The 20,072-nt window shown below is 41.2% G+C and overlaps 1 protein-coding gene across 6 annotated transcripts in view; it reads right to left on the bottom strand.

The window, feature by feature from the left end:
* LOC119972293 (protein tyrosine phosphatase type IVA 3-like) overlaps positions 1-20,072 on the bottom strand; it is a 154,864-nt gene that overhangs the window by 98,295 nt on the left and 36,497 nt on the right. Inside the window, exon 1 of one of the 6 annotated variants that reach the window (XM_038808769.1) lies at positions 1,071-1,231. The exons of 3 other annotated variants lie outside the window; for them this stretch is intronic. The gene's annotated coding sequence lies outside the window, so the exon portion shown is untranslated. Of the gene's footprint in view, positions 1-873; positions 1,038-1,070; positions 1,232-20,072 lie in introns of those variants that run through there. 2 more of the 6 variants (XM_038808765.1, XM_038808770.1) reach the window with 2 other exon arrangements.

The following is a 20,072-nucleotide window of genomic DNA, read 5'->3' on the forward strand; positions in this document are numbered from 1 at the left end:
TTTTACTCAAATAGTTTAAGTTTCAATAACTTCCGAAATGACTGACTTTAAAATATTTCAATTGTTGGGCACAAGTCCAATAAGGGTTTCATGCTTGGAAGTTGATTTACAGTAAATGAGAACTGTCAACAGGTATTACCACACACCAGCTGTGGTATTGCATAAAACACCAACTGAGCAAAGTTGCAGAAAATGCATATTTCAAAGATTACTTTGACAGCAATCTCTCATATCCCATAATAAAATAAAGCTACAGATATACATACCCTCTAATGGTCTCTGTAAATCCTGTTGGATGTTACGCATTAGCTGGGAATGGGGTTTTTGGGTGGTAAAACGGTCATGTGCAAGCAACACATTTTTTGCAGCAGTTAGATTAGAGTTCTGATTTGCATTAATGTACTATAGATTAAGTTTGAAAATATTTGTAAATGGTAATACATACATGCATGCAGAGATAGCATGCACAATGTTTTCTATAAAAATTATCCTTTCTTTTAAACCAACTTTAAAATGGAAAAGAAACATTTCACAGAAATGTAAGTACATACACTGGGATTTAAGAACTATTGTTATGTTATACAGCTGTTGCATTTGGTATGTCTTTTAAAAAGTTAGCAGACAAGGAGGCTCTGCACAGTATAACAACCAGGAGATAGTTTAGCAACTGGCGGGAGTACCAAGCGTGTCGACATAAATAGTTTGCCAACGTCAATTGTAACACTTACGTTCCCTTAAGCATTTCATGAAGTTTCAGTAGTTCACACCAATCCTTGAGAATTAGAATTCCCAGATTCTCCTGCCCAACACAGACCTCTATCAGAAAATACACTTAAATCAAGCCTTTTAAACTGGGAAAAGAAATAACCTTACTGAGTGGCAAAATGTGGTGGTTACTTCCTGTTTAAAAGCCGTAAAATCGTGTTGGCATTTTCTTGGAAGTCTCCCCTCATCAGCAATGAAGGTTTCAAATTCTTCCCCAAGCTTTCTGCTTTGACAGTCTGAACACAAACAATGTACTTTTCAAGAACACGAGATAAGTTATATGCGCACAAGAAACGTACAAATACCTCATCTGGCAAGCCAGCCAAAACTGACAGAAACACACTGCGCAGCTGCAGCAAGATGTTCTTGCCTGCCTCAGTTTATCCAAATGCTTCCCCTCACTTCTCAGAGAAAGCCCAAACGATGCATTTCCTGCAAGTCAAATGTTTGCCTATGCAAAGTCTGTGTCCAATTAGCAATTGCGAATGACAGCTTAAGGAGAGCAAGGGAAAAAAAACCGAGGGGCCGCCTAAGTGGGGAACTGAACAACCATTCAATTGGCTGCAGCACAAATCTGTTTAAGGTCTAGTTGCTCTGAGCTAATGCCAGCACCTGGAGCAGTCCAACCCTTTTCAACAGAACAATACGTTATTCATTTTGGTACAAGTTCTGAAGCATGTCATTCAGCAAATCAGAAAAAGTTTACACCCCATTTCTTATAAATACAGAAATAGGGAGGATAATGACCAGAACACTGCATAGGTTGAGTCTGCCCAAGTCATTTATTAAAAGGAAACCTGGGATTTAATCAACTGCAACTAGTGGAGAAACAAAAATGCACTTAGAAGCAACTTATGAAGCGTCCAGCATAATTTTTATTTTCATCATACAACTTCCTAGCACATTTAATAACTTTCTGATGGAAATACTCCCCCATTTTTTTTCAGGAGGGTCTGAACCATTGAGTGCAATGTATTCCTCTTAATGTGGCAGATTCAACTGCACCAGTGGCAATAACCATGCAGTCCTAATCAGCAGTGTTTATTTAATCCTTTCATGGGGTGTTTTTAAAGTTGTGTAACGAGATTTTCATTTCCGTTGCAGTGCATCAGCAATGCCTGGAGGTGGTATTGACAGGTCAACAAACAGAAACAGACTCGCTCATGGGGAAAAAAGATGGTTATTGCAAATAAATACTTAAGTTGTCAGCGTCAATCATACCATCCTTGGGAGGGCATAAAAAAGAGCTGGCTCGCCTCATCAGAAGTCGCCTTTGTTCCCTTACAACAACCAGCCTGTAATGTAAAATGCAACAGTATTTCCTTTGAGACTTTAATTTTAAGCAGAACATGGGCAACACATTTGAAAGTAATCATGTAACCCAACTTCAGAGACATTGGCACACCTGTAACCTTCAGATTGATTCACAGATTATAGTTTTTGAAGCACAAACTATACTTCACAGTCACTCCATCTGGTGTTTTGTTGGGAAATGTCAAAGCCAAGTTAAAGATAGCAAGAGCATCGTCTTTAAAGAATCACTAAACGAGAGTAAAGACAGTATTTCAAAGAGTTTCAGAATAGTTCAAAGAAATTTGATAATGATCCAAATAAATGCATTTCCATTGAGTTGGCATAAAACTAAGTTGCATAGTCAGCAACACAGGGGCCCAGAGAGCGGCTCAATTGTTCATCAAGATGTTTCAGCAAAGAAGATTTGCCATCCTGACCAATTCAGACTCAGATCAACTTGACTGACTCTTACCTGCCCTGTAAAAGGCCTAACAAGTCACACAGTTGCATAAAACCGTTACAGTTCGGGAACAACCAGCCTTAGTGAACACCTTGCCATTAAGGTCCAGATTCTAAGAATGAATAACCTTTTTAAATACTGCACTGGAGTACAAAGGAGCAACTTTCAGATTTTCAGCAGTTCAACACAAGTTTCTGCAATCCTGGATGAGTATGTAATACGAATTCTGATTTGGATTTTCACCATGCAAGAGAAAATCTCCTGAGTAATTGCATGGTTACATTTTTGGACGGTTAAAGCACAGACTTCTGGATTCATTGTTAACAAATCTTGTGGCATTAGTCCAAACGCAACTCTTTACAGGATTTATAAATTCTGATTATACCCCACCTAGTATAACTATCAATGACAAAACCCTGAAGGTCGTTGGTCACTTTAGAAGCATTGTCTGCATTAACAAGGTTGCATATAGAATTGCCAGAGTAAACAATGCGCAAGGCTGAGGAGAAAATGAGGTCTAAAACTGACAAATGTTATGGCAATACTTACTCTCCTGTATACAAGAGTCTCAGGGGGCAGAATTCTGAAGAGGGAGTTTAGAACATAGAACATAGAACAGTACAGCACAGAACAGGCCCTTCGGCCCTCAATGTTGTGCCGAGCCATGATCACCCTACTCAAACCCACGTATCCACACTATACCCGTAACCCAACAACCCCCCCCCTTAACCATACTTTTATTAGGACACTACGGGCAATTTAGCATGGCCAATCCACCTAACCCGCACATCTTTGGACTGTTTGCTGTTTGCTCCACTCCTGATCAGTGTGTGTCCTACTTCATGGCTTCATTGGGGGGTGGGGGTGGAGGCATCAGGCAGTCCGCTTGCCCTTGGGTCTGAGGTCTTTAAAGTGCCTGACCTTGCCCCCATTGTGATTTTGCCCTAGCAGGGGAGGCGAGCCCAGCAGCTTTAACTGCGGGTGCTGGCGTCGGGCAAAAGAGGGCCTCCTTTGGCGGCGCCCCCCCCCCCCCCCCCACCAGCCTTTTCAATCCAGACACCCCAACCATCTTTCTCTCCTTGCGGCCAACCGGGGGGGGGGGGAATGAAAATCGCTTATTTTCATGAATAGGCTTCAATGAAGTTACTGTGAAAAGCCCCTAGTCGCCATATTCCGGCGTCTGTCCAGGGAGGCTGGTACGGGAATCGAACCGTGCTGCTGGCCTGCTTGGTCTGCTTTAAAAGCCAGAGATTTAGCCCAGTGAGCTAAACAAGCCCCGTTGTGCCAATATCCCAGACTTGCCTTCAGTCCGACCTCAATTAGCTCCTCTCTCTGGGGCCAGTTGTAGCCCTCGAAGTTGCCACCACTTAAAACTAATACTGCTGGGACTACAAATCTGTTAGCCATCTGATTGGGTGTCGAAGGTGGGACCTCCTTCCCTGATGGGGGCCCTTAGCCAATTAAAAACCTGCTGAATGTTAAATGGCTGCGAGTACTGAAAAAAACTGAAAGTACTTCAAAAGAACAACGTTTGTAATTGAAACAGAGTTCAGCTCAGATGGAATGGGCATGTAGTACACATGAATGAAGGCAAGCTCTCTAAAACAAGCATGTATTCGCAACTTAAACATGGGCACCACATGGGGGGCAAACCAGAGATTAAGGTTCAAGGATTCCATGAAGATGAACCTCAGGAATTATATGTCCATCAGAGGAAAATGCACAAACAAAGCAGCTAAGGACAAAAGGCAAGCTAGAAAGACTGGCTAGGTCCCAATAAAATTAGACAATTTATCCTTGCCAGGGGCTGGTTTAGCTCACTGGGATAAATCGCTGGCTTTTAAAGCAGACCAGCAGCACGGTTCAATTCCCGTACCAGCCTCCCCGGACAGGCGCCGGAATGTGGTGACTAGGGGCTTTTCACAGTAACTTCATTGAAGCCTACTCGTGACAATAAGCGATTTTCATTTCATTGCTTGCACTGTGGAAAGCCATGCAAGTCAGTAATGGGGCTTCACAGCCATGTTTGAATATGCAATAGATGACAATGCATGCAAGGAGGTGGTCAACAAAAGGAAAACAATGACGCTGACAAATCCTTTACAGAATGGACAGCCTGGACACATGGGTGCTCTTACGGGTGACTTCTCCCGTATAATATAGAAACTTCGAACATTCTGTGTGAATAGCTTTGCACTGCACAAATATTCGCCAAAGCCTGACAAACTGGAAAATTCAGCACTTTATCGAACACTGAAGATGCGCACACTGAAAGTTAGGTCAAGCTTTTCTACTTGCAGTACGTGCATTTTCTAGGTATGTTCACTTGATCTCAACATCAATCTAGTAGGAAGGCAGAGTTTCCAACCAACAGCATCCGTTCCCTTACAATAGTGGATGAGATTTCCAAAATTTACTGTCTCTAGGTTAATATTGGGTGGTGGGTATTTTGACAAGTTGAAAATTGTATGTAGCGAAATAATTTGCCCATTGCATGGTGCAATTCCATTTGTACACATGTATAGATTTACTCTGCAGGTATATTTACACAAGACACATGTAATACACACACACAATTTATCACATGTGAGAATTAACATTTGACTAGATCACAATGTTTATGAGAATTTTAAAATGAGGGTAAACCCTCACTTTCTTTTTTTAATTCTATCATGGAATGTGGGTGTCGCTGGCAAGGTCAGCATTTGCCCATCCCTAATTGTCCTTGCTTTCAGATAGCAGTCAAGAGTCAACAACATTACTGTGTATGCCAGATTAGATGGCAGATTTCCTTCCTTCAAGGACATTAGTTAATCAGATGGATTTTAACGACAATCTATGATCGTTTCATGATCACTATTATAGAACTAGCTTTCAATTCTAGATTTATTAACCAAATTAAAATTCCACCAGCTGCTGTCGGTTGAACATATGTCCCCGGACCATAACCTGGGCCTCTAATTACTAGTCCAGTGACTTCACCACTTGATTGCTACACAATGCCAGTATATCTTTCCTGAGATAACGGGGCCAAAACTGTTCACATTATTCCAGGTTTGAACGGCAAATTACCTGGATGGGGAGGAGACTTGGGGGTGCTCGACACAGAGGGATCTGGGTGCCCTCGTGCACAAGTCACAGAAAACGAGCGTGCAAGTGCAGCAGTTAAGAAAAGCAAATGGAATGTTGGCATTTATAGCAAAAGGAATAGAGTATAAAAGGTAAGGAAGTGTTGTTGCAACTATACAAGGCATTGCTAAGACCGCACCTGGAGTATTGGGCGCAGTTTTGGTCCCCTTATTTGAGGAAAGATGTAGTGGCATTGGAGGTAGTTCAGAGGTTCACTAGATTGATTCCAGAGATGAGAGGTTTGTCATACAGGGAGAGATTGAACACTTTAGGCCTATTCTCTCTGGAGTTTAGAACAATGAGGGGAGATCTAATTGAGGTATACAAGATGCTAAAAGGTATGGATAAAGTAGATGTGGAGATGATGCTTCCTCTTTTGGGATTTAAAACAGACTGAAAACCGATTTGAGGGAAAACTACTCCCAAATGATTGTGAATCTGTGGAATTTGCTACCTCAAGAGTATAGTGGATGCAGGGACAGAGAGTAAATTTAAGGAGGAGTTACACAGATTTTTAATTGATAATGGGTTGAAGGATTATGGAGTGTGGGCAGGACAGTGGAGTTGAGGCCAGGATGGGATCAGCTTTGATCACATTGAGGGTGTTAGGCTCAGGAGGCTAAATTGCCTACTCTCGTTCTGGGGAGCAGATGGTCTGGCTGATTTTGCAATGCAGCTCTTGGTCTGTAACATTGTAGGTAGATGAGGAACATATCAGCTATGATACAATGGCAGGGTAGACTCGATGGGCCAAATGGCCTAATTCTGCTCCTACATTTATGAACTTATGAAATGCTCCTCTTATCCCAACGCTGTCTTCCAACAGTTAGTCAATTCTCTATCCATGCTAACACATTATCCCCAACACATGGGCCCTTAAACTTATAAAGTAACCTTCTGTGTGGTACCTTATCAAACACTTTTTGGAAATCCAAGTCTATTACTTCATCTATCCTGCTTGTTACCACCTCAAAGAATTTGAATCAATTTGTCAAGCATAATTGCCCCTTCATGAAGCCATGATGACTCTGCTTGATTATACTATGCATTTGTAAGTGCTCTGTTATTACATCCTTTATAATGGACTCTAATATATTTCCAATGACAGAATTTAAACACTGGCCTATAGTTACTTGTTTTTTGTCTCCCTCCTTTTTTGAATAAAGGCGTTGCAAAATGGGGGTCGCGACCCGCGGAAGGGACGTCGGATGGCGCAGCATGGGCAACTAATCCCAAAATATCGCCTGACCACATTTCCTGCTTTCTCTCTCGGTAAATTCCCACTGCGTTACAGTGCATGACCGAGCGACGCTGTTGAAAAAGCTGGTGCCGTGGACTTCCTTGTCTCTCTGGGTCAGCATACAGTTGGGCAGCTTGCAGTCACAGACCTGTAAAATACTCCTGGGGTGGTATATCGTGCTACTGTGTTCAGCGTCAGGATCTGTACTATTTCTGGAGTTCAGTGTGATATTATTTCTTAAGTTCAGTGTGTCACTAACAAACCCCGTGGTGTCTTTTATCATTCTCTCAGTTAAGCTGGACATACAGCCTACTCCAGTCCTACAAGCCGCTATGTTCACTCTTTCCACTTCCGAATTGTCTCTCCACACAGAGACTCTTGTCCTCAAGGACGCTTCTTTTTTTCATCACATCCCTCGCTGCTATCCACGCACTCTTCCCAGGTACACGTCCCCAAACATCCACGTCTGCCGCGAGGCTACATGGACTCCATCAGCTGAATCGGTTTCTCTACAGCAAGGACTTTTGCATCTACCTTTATCGGGGCTTGAATTGTTTGCCAAAGATGGCATTAGCTGGCAACCAAACTACACTCTTGTATACAGGAGCCGGTAAAATGTTGCAGGCAGATTGACTGGAATGTGTCTGCACATTTTGCATATTGGTCAGCTGAGCTGTGCCCGGCATTGTTTTTTTTAAGCATGCTATCAGTCTATTACATGTTTACCCGAGAAATAGTACTGACAGGTGGCCAATGGCATTCTGTTTGAACGTATCTTTCGTTCAAAACTTAGGGCTCCTGTTTCTGAAGTTTTGAGTTTAATATCCTATTTGAGATTGCGTTAATTTTTGAACGCGTGAATATGACGTGCATTTATTTTCTCTCCCCCCCCCCCCCGACTCCTGCCCCTTGTTATTATTTCCCAATTTTCATTCTCGAAGGGGCCAATGTTCCCTTTTTTTGTTATTCGTTCATTGGACATGGGCGTTGCAGGCTGTGCCAGTATTTATTGCCTATTCCCAATTGCCCTTGAGACGACAGTTAGGAAGGAGTCAACCACATTGTTGTAGGTCTGGAGTCACATGTAGACCAGAGCAGGTAAGGATGGCAGATTTCCTTCCCTAAAGGACATAATAATAAATATTTAAGTACATTAGTGAGCCAGATGGGTTTTTATGACAACCGACAATGGTTTCATGGCCATCATTAGACATTTAATTCCAGATTTCTTTCCTGAATTCGAATTTCACCATCTGCAGTAGCAGGATTTGAACCTGGGACACCAGTGTACTCCGAGACTCTGGATTAGTAGTCCAGTGACAATACCACTATGCCACCACCTCCCCATTTGCCGTTCTCTTCCTTTTTATATATTTAAAGGAACTCTTGCTGCCCGTTTTCATATTACTTGTTAATTTATCCTCATAGTTCATCTTCTCGGTTTTTTGTGGTCATCTTTTGTTGGTTTTTTAAAAAACTTTTCAAATCCTCTGTGTCTTCCCACTAATCTTTGCCATATTATATGTTTTTCTTTCAGTTTAATACTATCGTTCATTTCTTGGTTAACCATGGTTGATTTATCCCTTTCCTAGAATCCTTCTTCCTCACTGGGATATATCTTTGTTGCGAGTCATGAACTATTTTCAGAAATGTCTACCACTGTTGATAGATTGTCTTTCCTGCTAAACCTCTTTCCCAGTCCACACCAGCCAACTCTGCACTCACTCCTTTATAATTACCCTTATTTAAGTGTAGCACAGTTGTTTCTGACCCGAGTTTCTTACGCAAATTGAATGCTAAATTTTTACCATGTTATGGTCACTGCTTCCCGAGGGATCTTCTCAGATTGTTTATTGAACTTGCCTCATTACATATTACCAAATCCAAATTAGCCTGATCCCTTGTTGGATCCACAACATATGGGTCGAAGAAACTGTCCAGAATACACAATGAATCCTTCCTCTTGGCGGCCTCTGCCAATTTGTTTCCCCAATCTACAAGATTAAAGTCACCCATGATTAATGTAATTCCTTTTTCACATGCGTTTATTATCTCCCAATTTATTCTCCATCCTACAGTGTAGCTACTGTTTGGGGGCCAATAGACTGCTCACCATCTTCTTCACTTTATTACTTACCTCTCCCCAGATGGATTCTACATCTTCCAATCAAAAAATATTTCTTGCTATTGCACTTATTCCATCTCATACTAAGAAAGCTACCCCACCACCCTCCCTTCCTGCCTGTCCTTACGAAAGTCACATCCTGAATATTTAGTTCCCAGTTTTGGTCTCCCTGTAACTAGGGTCTCTGTAATGGCAATAAGGTCACACCCATTAACCTCAATTTGTGCTCTTATTTGATTTGTATCAAATGATGCTATGTACATTTAAGAACCATTAATTTTGACTTATCATTTTTTTTCCTTTTTGACCCTACTTTTTGGTTTTTAAAACTTTTCAAATCCTCAGTTTGTACACCGTCCTTTCCGGTCACACTTTGGGTAAATAGCTGCCTTGTAATGCTGCCCCAAATTCTTTGCTTTGTAAGCCTTCATATCCCCTCTGCAGAACTGACCCCATCTCTTTTTAGTTTAAAGCCCTCTCTATTTCCCTCCTTATGTGGTTTGCAAGAACTGGTCCCAACACAGTCCAGATGTAGGACGTCCCAATGGTATTGTCCCACCTTCCACAGTACCCCACAAACCAAAACCCATTTCGCCCACACCAGTCTTTGAGCCACATATTCATCTCTCTAATTTTATGTATCTCATGCCAATTTGCACATGGCTCAGGTAACAATCCAGAGATAATAATCTTGGAGGTTCTGTTTTTTAATTTAGTGCCTAACTTCTCAAACTCTCTATGCAGAACTTCTACCTATGTCATTGGTGCCCACATGGACCATGACAACACGATTCTCCCCTCCCACCACAGGTTCCTCTCCAGCTTGGAGCAGATGTCCTGAACCCTGGCACTGAGCAGGCAACACAGCAGTCAGGACTCTCGATCCGGAGTAGTACCCGAGGAGAGGACAGGATCAGGCTGCTGGCTCTTGTGCTGAGGCACACACAGTAATAGCAAACCTGGGTAAACAAATGACTTGTAGGAATCACTGTTTTGGGACAAAGAAGAAAATTCAAAGCGAGAAAAATTAGGTTTTAAAAGAAAAAAGGTCCAACTTGGAAGAATATGCAAAGATCAATGTATGTGCATTACCAAAATATTATCTTATCTACTTCAGCATAAATCAGGGTGGGTTCAGCACAATTAAAATAAAATGTTCTTTTTCCTTTCAGTGTCAATAATTTGACTAGAAGAGATCTTGCTGTATACAATGTAGCAGATGCATGCAAAAAGATTATAATAAGAGTATGTTACAGGACTTATCCAAGTCAAAGCCTGTCTTTCATTTTGTCTTTGGCAGACTTGCCTCTTGGTGTTGTCTTCTATTACCACACCCAACTGATATGATGACTTAAATATGGTTTCCCATCACGTAACAGGGAGTGGCCAGTTTCACTCAAATACATTCTTTTGCATGCAACCACATAATTCAATATTCTCTCTTGGGCAACTCCCTGGGCTCAATGAAAACTCACAAATGGAGTTCATAAACAAGCATGACTGCTTTTTACAGCTCAAAGAAACAAACTAAATTGAAAAGAACGAGGTGAAAGCATTATATTCGCCAGCTATACATGGCCACAATAAACCCAAGCGTCAGCCATGGCTTAGTTGGGAGCACTCTTACCTCTAGGGAGAAAAGATTGCAGGTTCAAGTCCCACTCTAGGACTTGAGCACCAAAATCAAGGCTGAGGCTTATGTACAATACTGAGAGTGTACTTTACTATCCAAGGTACCTTCTTTTGGTTGAGACATCAAATAGACGTCTTGTCTCCCTGTTAGGCGGGCATAAAAGATTTTGAAAGAGAGAAAGCATGTTGGTCCCTGGCCAATATTTGCCTCTCATTCAACATCAAAAACAAGATTGTGTGCTCAACTTCACATTGCTGTTTGTGGGAGCTTGCTCTGTGTAAAATGGCTGCCACATTTCTTACGTTACAACAGCCACTACATGTCAAAAAGGAACTTCAACGGCTCTGGGAATCCCCTAGTCATGAAAGGCACGATATAAAGTCTTTCTACAGGTCTTTGGAGTATTTATATTTGGGCATGCCTTTACTTACATAAACTGTAAAATTACACCAAGAACCTTGGCTTTTTATATATCCAAACAAGAATGTAAAATACCTTGCATTTATATAGTTTTATTCATATAAAAGTGTTCCAGAGCATTGGACAGTCAATGAAACTCTTAAATGTTGTTACTATTATTATTTACGCAGGTGCTGCAACAAAAAAATTATTTATCCCACAGAATGCCTCAAAACGATATTCTGACTTGCAGCATGAAAGTAATATTTGAAAGTGTGGATATAAACCAATGGGACCCATTTGAGTCTCTATTTGTTTACCTTTAGTACTTTCCAAAGACACTCCATCACCATAGATATTATTGGAAATGGTGCAAATTCTGACACAGCCTTTCAATTGATCCAACTTCTGATAGCATATTTGATTGATCACTTTAGGACCAAGAAGAATGCCATATTCCAACACAGTTCACAGGGTCCTGGTGGCCATTTGGATTTGCAATTCACAATTTATCAACATAGGCATCGATGATTTGAAGAAAATATTAAACTGTATCATCAACTCACTATTCTCCAGACACTGACTGGCTTAACTAGTCACAATACTGACTTAACTGACTAACTAGACACAATTGCAGTGGTGCACAGGTAAATATAGCTCCAGGGGAAGAGGGCATCAGCTCCTCTTCAGCTTCAGGGTTAATGCCATTAAGAGATTCAAGAAAGGGCAGAAAATCAAGAAAAAGATTACATCTGGTACCATCAACCCCGTAATTATGTTGTATCTCTAATTGCAAATGAGAAACATGGACAAATAGATAATATTTTCCTGTTCACATCATAGGCTGCCCAAGGCTTCTAGATGTCCAATTCCTCAAGTCACTCCAAAGTCTAGATTCACATTTTGGGAAATTAAAATGTTGCACAAATGGTTTCCTGCAGTTGGAATATAATATACCGTAGCTCCTATTTGTATTGGAATTAGATAACCTGTAAAGATAGCGGATTAAAAATCAAACAACATAATGTTTTGATTGATTTGCTTTTAATGTAATCAACTTTGTAACAGTACTTTTCTTCAAGCTAGACTTTACATTTTCTTTCAGGGTGCTTTAGCATATGGACACAAATACAACTGGATAACGGGAGAGGCTTTAAGAGGTCTGCAGTGTAAAAACAATTACTTGATTTTCAAAAAAGATCCTAAGACCATTGCTAAACTACTGGAGTTTCTACCTGCTTAGAACAGATCGACGACAATTATCTTTAACTTGATCTCCACCTGTCAGCTGCAGTTATGCCGTTTAGTCCCAGGACAGATTCTTCTGGGATATTAGCCAAAAATCAAGGCCAGACAGCTGGAGGGGAAATAAGCCAGGATGGTGAGCACGGGGCAGGAAGATCTGCCTGCTGGCTGAAGTTCAGATCCAAGCAGTCAGATCTATTGTGCTGCAAGCCAAGCAGGAAACCGATCAATTTTTTTATAATAAAGCAAACGAGCTCCATTGTGAACCTTCGCCTAAAGATCACAGCCATCTACATCAGTGGGGCCTTTTAGGGAGGCAAGAGGAAGCAAAGATCTTAAAATGTACGTCAGAACAACGGTGCTCTGGGTCACGAATTAAAAGTTGCAACAGCTTATTTTACTGTAGGCAGACGACACTATCACAAATTGAACCTTAATGTGTTACTGTGTGTTTGCATCATTACTGGCCAGATGGGTATATACTTTTAACGAACTACAAGTTAGAATAAACCATTTGCATTTACAGTATTAACTTACCACTTTACTTTATTCAGAAGGTCAAAAAGCTGGCTGCAGCAGCAGTTTTCTTTACCAGGTAACTTCCATTTACATAGGCTCATTATAAATGAATGAAAATCGCTTATTGTCGCAAGTAGGCTTCAAATGAAGTTACTGTGAAAACCCCTAGTCGCCACATTCAGGCACCTGTCCGGGGAGGCTGGTACGGGAATTGAACCATGCTGCTGGCCTGCCTTGGTCTGCTTTAAAAGCCGGCTCTTTAGCCCTGTGCTAAACCAGCCCCTACAAGGTCATATCAGAGGAAATATGGGCATAAGGTGGCCATTCAGCCCATCAAGCCTGTTTCACCATGCAATAAGATCATGGCTGGTCTGACTAGCTTTAACTCCACTTCGGCCTGTAGATATGTATCGAGTCCTTTGTCGATCAAAAATCTGTCTCATTCAGCCTTGAATGTATTCAATAACCCATCTCTATTGCTCTCTTTGGAAGAGAATTCTACAAAGGAAAGTTCCTCAGAAGAAATTCCTCCTCATCTCAGTAATATTTTTAAACCGTGCTCCCTATTGTACATTGACCCCATGTGAGCATCCTTCTAGTATATATCTTGTCATGCCCACTCAGTCTATTTTAATAAAGCCATCATTCATTCTTGTAAACTCCACTGAGTACACTCAACCTTTCCTCACAAGCCAACACCTTCATTCCAGGAATCAGCCCAGTGAAATTTCTCTGAACTATTTTCAATTCAAGGAAATCCCTCCTTGCTGATAGCAGGAATAGAGGAGTTTAGAGGTAGGGAAGGGTGAGCCAAGGGAAGAACAACAGGATTAGAAGAATTTTAATCTGAATTGGCATCAGATCATGAGCCAATAATCAGTGAGCAAAGGGTGAATAATATAACACTGTAGAAAGCAGAGTTTTGGATGAGTTCAAGTTTATAAAAGGGTGGTGGATGGGAGTATGGCCAGGAAACCATTAGTATCGTCAAATCTAGTTCCAAAGCAATGGATGAGGCTTTCAGCAGCTGATGAGCAGAGCCAAGAGAGGTGGAAGTAGGCAATCTTGGTATGGAGGACATGAGTTGGAAGCTCCTTCCAGGGTTAAGATGACATGGTTTCAAAGGCTGAGGTTTAGCCTTAGACAGACGGTGACGAGGGATAGCAGTGGCTGTATGGCCAAGAAACAACATTTTATGATGGGAAGCAAAGATAATGGCTTCAGCCTCCCCAGTATTTAGTTCAAAGAAATTCCTGCTCATCCAGGACTGGAGAGGTGTCCAGAGTGGTGCTGGTGGGATAAAGCCGGGTATAGCCATGCACTTGTGTAACCTGCTTTTTTGAGTGACGAAAGGGACAGTATGCAGATGCAAAATAGGTGGGGATATGGATTGGATTGAGAAAGAAAGGTAATGAGCAAGAGATTCAATTTTTTTTTTAAATATCCCCCCAACCCAAACAAAAAATTCCAACCCTAAAGGAATGAGACTCTATCTGATGCCAGAGGAGGTGATTGCCAATCATAAATTATATCATATTGATAAAGGGTTACGTATTGCTGGTATGACCAGACTTAAAACATTTTTTTAAAATGGGAAATTGCAGCAAATTTAAATGGAAGGGGTTAGAACAGAGCAAAGTACAGCACAGGAACAGGCCCACTCAGCCCTCCAAGACTGTGCCGAAAGGGCAAGATATTATTTTTGCCATGCTAATGACAGAACAACTGGACAGCCACTTAAGAAGGCACCCATTTGAACACATGTCTGCTCCTCACTGGAAACTATTGTGTCAGGTAGCAGTAAATAATGGCTAGGCACCATTAGCCTTGCAAATTGTAACCACAAATACTAGCCCATCGACATTAATTGCAGTTAACAATCCAAGGATGTTTTCTACTGCAAACCAAACTTTCCAAAATCCCAACTAAAACTTGATCCAGTCCGACAGCATTGAATACAGATCAGAGCAGTGATACACACTTAATGAGTGTCTGAACACAAGATGTTTTTAATATGAGAAAATGACCATTCAAACACTGAGGAACTTTGTGTACCGACATTGACAATACAAGTTATTTAAATGAATTATTCTGACAGAACTTGTGAAATGTTACTAGCCTGCTGGTCCTTTGATTTAGAAAGTCACTCTCTTTATCTGGAGGCCACAAGAAGTCCAACATGCTGCAGACTATAAGAAATGTGTTTGAATATTATAAACAAACAATGCTGCCAAGCCCTCAATTCTGGCGAAGAGCCAGTGTAACTACCAGTGTGCGTATGCGGGATACAAGGAAAATTTACTTCCTTTCCCGTCAAATGACTTGCGTTGTCTTCAAAAGGCGGCACAGGCTTAACAAATTCAGTGATGGATAGATTGACTTCCAAGAAATCAGAGAAATGCGAACTTATCTTTTTTTCTTAAAACTACAGTGGCCACCCTGATATTCTATTTTGTGCACAATGTATGTTTCTAAACTTAAAAGCTATTTATAAATTATATAATGTGGGCACTAAAGGCTCCAAACATCAAGGAATTATGTTGGCATCCTTCCAGTTAAGTATAATGGACCGTTGGAGATGGACAAGCTTTATACGGTGCACCTTTGCTGATGGCTGAAGAGTCCAATGTGCGAGAAACAGGTTTTGCACAATTGCCAGATACAAAGTGATCATTAGGTGCCAGTTTCAGTGTTGGCGCATGTTGTCTAGCTGCTCAGCACTTGCCAACCCACCTGAATGAAATGCATGAAAATCGCTTGTCACAAGTCGGCTTCAAATGAAGTTACTGTGAAAAGCCCCTAGTCGCCACATTTCGGCGCCTGTTCAGGGAGGCTGGTAGAGGAATTGAACCGTGCTACTGGCCTGCGTTGGCTGGCTTTAAAAGCCAGCGATTTAGCCCAGTGTGCTAAACCAGCCCCTGGTTTAGCCATTGATGTCACCATTTTCCACTGCAGTGGGCAAGTGTCTCCCAGGTGTCAAAAATAATCTTTTTTTAAAAATCAGTATTTAGGGCCTTCTTGACACACTTTTAGCATCTTTGAAGTGGAGCTTTGGGCATCCTTCTTGCTCTGGCTACCTTACCATACTGAAAATCCTTGGGTATGTAAATATCTTCCATCCTTAGTCAGCGAAGTCAGCTCTGCTTGATGAATGCTAACATACTCGAGAGCTTTGCCTTTGAGAGGACTGCCATTTGCATAATATGCCGCGCCCTTCCACGATGTGCCTAGAAAGCATAAACAGTGAGGATTAAATTTGTTGCGCTTCCTCTCTTGATAGCTGTAAATCGTCCATTTTTCACAGCTGTACAGCAAGGTGCCTAGAACACAAGCCTCATAAACCTGCATCTTAGTCCAAAGTACGGTGTATGCTTCATGGAGTCAGCTAAAAGTGGTAGCTGCTTTCTCTATGCGGGCAACAATGAAATTATCAGAGGTCAATTTCTACAGTCTTAGGTACTGTCTATCTGCATATCCACAAATTCTATCAGCGTTGGCTTAAAGGGCTGGAATGCAGTCTATTTTTTGCATTTGCATTGCTGGTATCTTGAATGCACAGCATTCTTGCATTATGCTGCAGAGCTAAGAAGTTATATGGAAACTATAGGTGCAAAGCAGTGCCCATTATTTCCTGTCAAAAATATCCAGAATAAAGCATTAATTATATCCAGAATAAAGCAATATCATACATGAAAACGTTAACTTTCCAATTTATTGCCAAAAAGTCCCAAAATGACAGGCATTTGCAAAACAAAAATTAAATGCTGCATGGTGGTTATTTTCAGAAACTATTATTTCATACCTTGCAGACAGGGATCTTTCCAGCTGCCTCATCTTTTTAGAAAACACAAATCTAGAAGTACGGTTTACAAACCCAAGCGTATTCTATCAGCATGCCACTGGATTGAATAATATTGCCATTGTAGTCATTTAAAACCCTATTAAGTTTTTTTAAAAATGTACAATAAAAATGGTTGAAGTACCTCTTCCAAATAGCAACTTTGAGAAAAATTATTCACCTGATTTCTCCACCCGTCCATAAAAATTAATTACACTATACTTGCCATCTGAAACATAATTATAAAATGCCCTAGTGCAAAGTAAAATGCATGCAATAAAAAAAAAATCAAAATTGATTACTTTCCAGACCAGTCAGATGAACGATCTGAAATTATTGAAAAACAATGCAACTTCCTGCAATACATGATGAACTTTTCAAACAAATCACATGACTCAAAAGTTACTGTTTGTACATTGCCCATGCAGTCAATTGCTATGCCAAACAAACTTTGGAAAGTACAAACTTAAGGGAGGTCCATACATATTTTCTCAGACTTCATGCGAACTTTGAAGTGCCCTGGAATCCTGCCTAGACCACAGCCTGGAATCCACATCCCCATCTGCAGAATGAGAAAAGGCCCACATGGCCAATTTCTGACCTCAAACAAGGGGAATCACTGAAAAGGATTCTGAACGTCATTACTGTGACTTGAAGGGAACTGCTGTGGCATTCTCATTTTCAGCTAGCTAAGGTCATGTGGACGTATTTAGAACTTAAAAGGTCTCACTGGGGAGCCATTCCAATTTACCATCAGTCTTGAGAAAGGCCCTTGTCAAATATTGAAGGTCTTGTTAATCTAACAGGAGTCACAGAGCTGGCATTCTTTGCTACGACTACATTTACACAGCAGCACGTCCAAGGATATCCTTATCTTTAGTTCCCATAAATTCACAGGCTGTTAGTTTGGAAATTAATCTTATAGTGTTGGCTGTGAGTATTGACTGTGACGTTGTTATAAGTGCATATGCATTCAAAATGCACATTTTATATTTATTCCAATACTGATATAGAACGCATTTTTAGGATCCACCTACCTTTTCCTGATTACCCTTAAAATTTTGTTTTACAAATATTTATCTGCTTCCTTTTCTTTTTAAATAAATTCTCTCATTATTTTTGAGACTCTATTCCAAGCTTTTCCTGTGATCATAAAGTTATGCTGTCTGTTTAAAATTCACTGAACAGTAATTACCTTGCCTCAAAACACATCACATAGATTGGATTATTTTCGAAAAGAACCCCAGTTTCTCTTGCATTTCTACAATCCTCACAAATTCCTGCTTTTCCATTGCCTTGAAACCCTTCAGAAAAAAGAACGTCCAAAAAAGTGCACATAATATTCTAACTGTAGTCTAACCAATCATTTTATCAGCTTGTCACTTTTTTTTTGTTTAGCACTGTCGTTCTTCAGCATCTAGCTTACCCCCATTTTGCAGTTTCAAATACTGAAACTGCTGCTTTCAAGTTTTACCACTTATGTGAATTTTGTGGTTAGCAATGAATGTCACACTTGTACTTGCCAATAGCACCTTCTTACAAGAATTTATAGCTATCAAGTAAGAAAGCTCAAAAAATGTTCATCCTTTAAGTATATGACGAGTTCTCTCATGGAAGGTCAAAAATCATGAATGTGACAGTTCTCCCAAAGGCAAATCTCCCAGGTATGTTAGCACTCATCAAGCAGCTGTGGCTTCACTGCCTCAGGTATATTGTCACGATACCAGTTGATGTTATAAATTGGATGTGAAGATTCCAGAATGGGAACCTGGCTCAAAAGACCATAACTTTTACTTTTTTCTACAAAACCTGGGAGGAGTAGAGTCTCAGGACCGCTAATTAGTTTTAACAAGGAAAGAAAATCATTAAACATGAAAAAAATTGGATAACACAATACTCCTTTACTCTGCCCTTAGCTGAACAAATATCACAGATTTTAAGACTAACACAGATTGCAAAGTACATCTTAAGCTACAATTGTCTCCTTAACACAAATCCCTTTAAGCACAAATGTTGGCTATGGTCAAATACACACACTCCGCTCTGAATCAAAGTTAATATCTGTGGATTTCACCACAGAATTCCAACCCTACCTCCCTCAGATGATTGTCGCACGAGTATTTCTACTAGTGGAAACATCCTCTCCATATTCACTTTTCCTAGGCCTCTCAGTATTCTGCAAGTTTCAATGAGATCTCTCTCCCTCCCCCCCCCCCCCGCACCCCTCATCCTTCTAAACTCCAATGAGTACTGTTGACAAGTCCTTAATTCCGGGGGTTCATTCTTGTGAACCTCCTCTGGACCCTCTCCAAGGCCAGCTCATCCTTGCTTAGATACGGGGCCTAAAACTGCTCACAATATTCCAAATGGGGTCTGCCCAGAGCATTACACAGCCTCAATAGTACATCCCTGATCTTGTATTCTAGCCCTCTCGACATTAATGCTAATGCATTTGCCTTCCTAACTGCCAACTGTAGCTGCATTTTAGCCTGAGGAGAATCCTGAACTAGGACTTTTGTGCTTTTGATTTCCATTCAGAAAATAGTCTATGCCTCTATTCTTCCTACCAAAGTACATAACCTCACTTTTCCCCATTGTATTCCATCTGCCACCTCTGCCCACTCTTCTAGCCTGCTCTGGTCCTTCTGCAGCCTCCCCGTTTCCTCAACACATGTCCCTCTACATATCTTTATATTATCTGCAAACTTAGCAACAATACCCCAGATCATTAATGTATATCGTGAATAGCTGTGGTCCCAACACTGACCCCTGCGGAACACCGCTAGTCACCGGCGGCCATCCTGAAAAGGACCCCTTTATCCCCACTCTCTGCCTTCTGCCACTCAGCCCAGTCAGCCAATCTCTATCCATGCTAGCACCTTGCTCCTAACACCATGGGCTATCTTATTTAGCAGCCTCCTGTTCGGCACCTTGTCAAAGGCCTTCTGGCAATCCAAATAGATCACGTCCACTGGTTTACCTTTGTCTAACTTCCACATTACTTCCTCAAAGAATTCCAACAGATTTGTCAGGCATGAGCTCCCCTTGACGAATCCGTGCTGACCCAATCCTATTTCACCATGCATTTCTAAGTAGTCCACAATGTCATCCTTAACAATAGACTCTGAAATCTTACCAACAACAAAGTCAGGCTAACCGGACGATAATGTCCTGTCTTCTGCCTCCCTCCCTTCTTAAACAGGAGGTGTTACATTAGCCATTTTCCAATCCTCTGGGACCCTCCCTGCCTCCAGTGATTCCTGAAAGATCCTCACCAATGCCGCCACAATCTCGCTACCTCCTTCAGAATCCTGGAGTACAGTCCGTCCGGTCCAGATGGTTTATCCTTTCAGTTTCCATAGTACCTTCTCCTTATGATGGCCACTACACTCACCTCTGCCCCCTAACTCTCGAAGTTCTGATATG

This window comes from Scyliorhinus canicula, chromosome 10 (assembly GCF_902713615.1).
Source record: "Scyliorhinus canicula chromosome 10, sScyCan1.1, whole genome shotgun sequence".
Lineage (NCBI taxonomy): Eukaryota > Metazoa > Chordata > Chondrichthyes > Carcharhiniformes > Scyliorhinidae > Scyliorhinus > Scyliorhinus canicula.